Source organism: Pseudopodoces humilis, chromosome 2 (assembly GCF_049639895.1).
Source record: "Pseudopodoces humilis isolate 2021_Gansu_Grassland_sample_001 chromosome 2, ASM4963989v1, whole genome shotgun sequence".
NCBI classification, from domain to species: domain Eukaryota; kingdom Metazoa; phylum Chordata; class Aves; order Passeriformes; family Paridae; genus Pseudopodoces; species Pseudopodoces humilis.
Window position 1 is genome coordinate 63,303,541 of NC_142201.1, and position 6,000 is coordinate 63,309,540.

Sequence of the window (6,000 nt, forward strand, 5' to 3'; positions counted from 1 at the left end):
AATAAAGTTGGGCTTGTGAGGATCACTTAAAATTACATTTGTGGACTGAGAACAATGACTTCTGAGGCTGCAGGATCAGGTTTTCACTGCAGGCACAGCTGCAGCTCCTTTGGAAAGTCCAGCTGCCTCTGTGCTAGTGTCCATCAGGACATGGTGAGGGTGTAAATCCCACCCTACACAGTGGCTGTGCCATTTTGGTCTCCGGATCTCCACAAGATGTCAGTGTAGATTTATTGGATTAGATATAAAAATCCTTGTGCTGTTCCCCCCAACAGATTAAAGCAAAAACTGTTCTAAAGCTGCACAATAGGTTTGATTGTGCTCTGGAACGTGTTGCCTGTGGAAGATCGAAGTGGCGAGCGCTGACGTCGAGGGAGGAGGGTGAGTGTCACCCTAAAATGGGAGCAGAGCTCTTGGATAAAACTGGCAGTGCCTTGCTCATATCAGGGTGCCTTTATTCCCTTGGGGACAAGCTGCAGATGCACTCGTGCAATAAAATGCTGTATATTTTACTCGAAGAAGAGCTGGAAGCCTGAATAAAAGCTAGAAGGGCCATCCTGGGTGGCAGGAAGGATGTGAGGATGGTTGGATCAAGTCATGTATTGGAGAAGTGTAACTGCTGGCTGTGTGATATCCAAAGCTTACCCGGTTTCTTTCTGTATGGAAAGTGGACTTGCAGTGTCTAATGAACTGTGATCTTGCAAAGAGACTGGGACATAGCATCCAGCCGAAGGGAGTCCCCCTTGACCTTTTACCTCTTCTGCATAGCGGTCCCAGGCACAGGGGTGTTTGGGAGCTAGCCAGCTCTCCTCTCTGCTCCCTTCCATTGGTATTCCAATGGTATTCCATCCCCATTTTCCCAATAAAAGCCAAAGGCAGTGCAGCCCCGCCGCCCCTCCCGGCAGCCGGGGAGGCGCGGGAGCTCCGGGCGATGATTCCCTGCGGTCCCGGCGCTGCGCCCCGCCACCCGCCAGCGAGGGAGCCAAAGGTGACGGGGTTTGTCAGCGGGGGCCGAAATAGCCCCGTTTCAGATTCCACTGGGGAAGTGAGGAAGGCAGGGAGGGAGACCAGTGAGGAGCTCAGCCCCCTTCCCAGACCGCCTCGTAGCCTGGAGGTGGGAAAGCTCATCCTCCGTGCCGGCAAGCGTTCGCCTCACCTAAATTTGGGGGGATGCCAGCCACTCCTAATATTTTCACTGTGCAGTTCAGGTAGGGATGGGGATGCAAACTCCCTCTTTCCTTGGTGTGTCCTCTCAGCTTACCCTGGGGACAGCTGAGATGATTTTCTGGGGTCAGGGGATTCCCGAGGAGAGACGCTTGTGATTTCTTGCCCTCTATGCTACAGCAGCTGTGGGGCTCCACTTGACCCTTGGCCTCCCTGGAGAATTATTCTCATTCTCTTGATTGCTAAGGAATTTTGCCTGTTTAAGGGCTGGACTCTGCCCACTGCTTGCTGGGATGGGCTCCTGGGCTGCCCAGGATCTCTGCAAAGCTGGGCAGTTTTCGAAGATGGGATAGTCTTATCTTCTGAGATAATTTTTAAAATAGAACGGATCCTGTTGCTCAGCACCATAGCAGCCACATTGGACAAGGGAAAAGGTGTGAACAAAACAACCACGGAGATTTAAGGGCAAGGCTGTGATCTTGTTCCTCAGGCTGGCGATTACCCCCTGAAGTCAATGGGATTGCTCAAGAAAGTTGCCATTTTAAACCTGAAAGGGCTTTACTCTGAACTCCCCCTAAACCTATCTGGTGAGGAGATATTAGCTTAGTGCTTTCCAGTGGGAAGAATGGAACTGGAGACACAAACCAACAGCTGCTCCTAAAAACCTCCCAGTCTCTTAGACCAGGGCTTATTCCATTATATATATATTACATGTGGAGGCAGCAGGTACAAAATTATTTTATAAAGCTGGATTTAAAAACCCACAACTCATGAGAAGAAAAGTGAGAAAATAAAAAGGTGGAAAATAAAATATAAAGCATTCTTCAAATTTAGCCTAATTTTAAGCTGAAAATGAACATCTCTCCAGTGTTGCTTTCAGTGTTATCTGCTCAAAAGGCTCTGCTATCAAAGAGCTTAATACCCTGGGAAACATTGTTCTAATAAAATTATTGGAAGTTACTTTTTCCCCCACTCTCTCCCGAAAGCAACTTAATATTGCTATTTTTTGAGAAAGGTTGTTTTAGGACAGTCACAAGATATGCAGTGTGGCAGTGCTCGAACAGATTGGCAGCGATACTGAGCAGCAATATCCAGACATGGATTGTGCCGGTGTCATGAGGGTGTAAATCCGAGTTTCCGATGGCCTCAAAATCAGGAGCAGCTGCCAGGCACATCAAAGGTTGCTTGCCTGAGTTTGGGGCTGCAGTCAAACTGGATCCTCTGTCACTGCACGCCGTGGGACCCACACAGCAGCAGAGAGGGATAGAGGCTGCCTAAAGCCACTCAAGGCAACCCTGCGGCTGCTGGGTCTGCCGTGGGTCCTGCCGGGATACAGCAGGGAGAAAAGGGACTTCCTGGTGCTCTGCAGTGGCCAGCTGTATGCTTCCCTCTCTTCCAGACCTGCAACATCTCCTGCTCCTTGATAAGCTCCTTCTGCAGATGCTTTAAAAGCCACTGTTAAGTCTCCCAGCTTCTATTCTCCCACTCCACAGAGAAAGGATCATAATCTGATGGGTGTTCGCAAATGTGAGAAGTGGAGCTGAGGCTCCTTTCCCCGCCTAATAATTCTTAAAATTTGGTGAAACAAGCTTGGCTGTTCCTCTAGGTTCCTGCTGTGCCTCTTCTGCTTGCCCAGAGCACCGTGCTGCTGGTTATCCCTCCCTTGGGGAGCCACGGAGGCCTGGCCTTGTGTGCTGGCTGCCACAGCAGCTCTGCTGTTGATGTTACTGATTCCAGCACCAATTCCCATGTAAGACAAGGCCAGTAGCCTTGTTTGGAAAGTCAGGCTGGGGCCCCCCTGCAGGCAGATCCCTACTGGAGGAGACTTTGTGGCCGTGCATCTGACAAGGAGAGATGTCGGAGGGGATGTGCCTTCTCCCAGGCTGCACTGAGTCCCTGGGTACATGTGTACCATGAAATCTGTGGGTTTGGTGTGAACCCAACCGACACCCCAGGCAGTTTTTCTGCTGTGTGATGATAATAGGACTGAACAAAACTGTAGCTCAAACACCCAACTCCGATGTTTTGCCTCTCTGAACCAAGGGGCTGGGAATGGCTGGCTTTCCAAAGCCTTGGCCTGTGCTCTGTTGCATGGTGGGTCATTTTCATCGTGGAAAACTGATGGATAAGAGGGGAGGGAGCAAGTCCTGTGCTTTTGAGGGGGCTCATTTCCGTTTGGCATCAAATAGCCAGAGAGGTGGGCTTGGGCTGGCTGATGCTTGGCACACAGCCCCCTCATCCTTGAGCCATGGCATGCCCAGCTTCACTCCCACAGGCTCAGGGCTGAAGTTCCTGCAGCTCTTTGTGCCCCAGATTTCCCAAAATTTTAAAAGAAACTTGGGTTTCTGTCTTGGCAGTAGTATTATTTGGAGTTTGAATGAGGCCACGCAAGGTTCATTCCCAGTTCTCCATGGATGTTGGCAATAACTTGTTCTTTGTCTCTTTTTCTGCGGCACATTCTCCAAATGGGTGTTTAATCAGAATCTAGGGTAGGAAGCAGACAGGTTTCACCTGTTTAATCACCACCAGTGAAGTATTTCCACCACAGCGCAGTGCAGGGGAGGATTCTTTATCCCTTCTGGAGCCATTCCCACATCTCCTTCAGTTGCTGAAGCATTGTGTTGGTAACAGGAGCAGACTTGGGCGTGGCCAAGGAGGACAAAGCTGGAGGAGCTGGTCAGGAGGCTAAGGGATCCGTCTCTTCTCCAGGAGAGCCAGTGCCTGGAGACCCAGCAGCCTCATCTCTGGCCATCATCCAGAGCTGAGGGGTGAGTGCTGCAGTTCTCCCTCTCACCCAGCCCTGGGAAAAGCACTGAGACCAGTAAATCAGATTTTCTCCCTTCTCTCAGCAGGTGGAAATGGGGAAGGAAAAACCTTAATCCCTCCTCTCCTGGACACGATGGGATAGAGAAGCTGTCTTTACTTTCCACTGCCTGGTAGCTGAAAGGAGGAGGAGAAAAGAGAATGTGGAAAGGGAGAAAGGAGAGGCACAGAGATCCCCCTCAGTGACCACACTGGAGTCTGCTGAAACCTGAAATGGCACACTGGGTGGGCAGTCTGCAGTGTGGCACCCCGGCTTGTAGAGAAAGCTTTTCCTGACTCATACAGTAACAGGGCACACTGGGAAGTCTACCCAGAGAAAAATCTGTCCCACCTGTGGTTGTGTCAGGGGTGTTGCTGGGTGTTATTTATAACATTTAATTATTACTTTTTTGACTTGTCCCAGTTCTTCCCAGACAGAGAAAGTCGCTCCAGCCATTACTCAGGAAAGAAGATGGTGTTAAACTGGTAAAAGAGAACTAAATGCTTGTGGGTTTCTTTTTTGTTTGTTTTTTTCATGGTTTTGCCATTCTCACTTTGGTGAGCACTCCTACATACCTCACAAACGAGAGTTGAGCATGGCATTTAAAAGAATAAGAAAGGGTGGAGCAGCACAAAAATATGGAGGTGAGCCTGTGTTAATGCTTGGCAAACAAAAAACCCAAACATTAAAACAATTTCTTGGCAAAAAGCCCCAGGGGCATGTGCCAGAGTGGTGGGCAGAGGGGGCAGGCAGCTCGGCAAGGGAGAAGCTGACAGATGGAATGCAGCCCCTGCCTGGCTTTGTGTGATGCCTGGTGTGGGGTGGGAGCCTTTTGGAGAAGGAAAATCAGCCCTTTCTTCCAGACAGGATGGGTCTGAGCACCAAACAGGACATGCTGGTCCTGGAAAGGGTAACTTGTGGCAGCAGCTCCAGGGTTGTGGCCATGGCTTACTTCTGCAGTGCATGGGAATGGTCAGGGGCACTGAAAGAGCACCACGCCTATGTCCTGTCTGTGGCCTGAGGTTGTCACCATCATGTACTCAAGCTGAGAGGAGTTGTTACTGCTGTGAAAGGATGCAGAATCAGGCATAAAATGGGAAGAAATTACAATCCTGTGGCAAGTTTCCCCTACTTCTTTCACTCTCTCTGTAGATAAAAAGAAGAAGTTGAGGGGCTTGGGGCCTTCCACAAGTGTTCACCTCAGGCTGTGGGCTCAAAACCTGCCCTGTTTAGAGTGTAATCTCCTTGCTTTGCTGTGGTCTGGTATAACTGTGCTGTGGGAAGAACACACTCCTCTGCCCTGGCAGCATGACCCTGCCCAGGAGTAAATGACTGGGGTGGCTGTCAAGTAAATGCAATAAAAATTAAATGTAGCTGTTAACACACCGCTCCTCACTTTGACTCTTATTATTAGGTCAGATAGGGCAGCTACTAATTTGAGTAGTTTCTGTGGCTCCCCTCAGACGGCCTTTTCAGCAGCAGTCCCTGATTTTTAATTGGGCTATGGAAAGACATTACCCTTTTCTGAACCATTTGCTAGACCTGCTCACCTCCACAGACAGTGACACATGATTCTACTGCACAGAAGCCAAAAGCAACAAATGGACAAATAACTCGTGGTCTCTGATAATCCAGGTGACGCGGGTGATTAACTGCTGAGGCACTTACAGGAAGACACTCGCACACTGGGGTTTTGGTCATGAGAAATGAGCTGTGACTATCAAAATGCATGCTCTGGCTTTTCACAGGAATGGAGATAAAGATTTGAATCCAGGACATCCAGGGCTAGGTCAGTTCAAAGGTCCCTGACATGGGTTTGTCCCTGGGATGAATGTGTGTCCCTCCCCCCATCAAAATGGTCCATCACAGAGATGGCTGTGTTGCACCAAGATGCTTGCAGGGGTGTAAGGCTATCTGTGCCATCCCATGCCACCCTAGAGCTCCTGAATCTCCCAGGTGAACAAGACCTGTGATTCATGCATCATGAAGTCAAAGGGAGGCAACATAACCCTCTAATCTGATATATGTGCAGT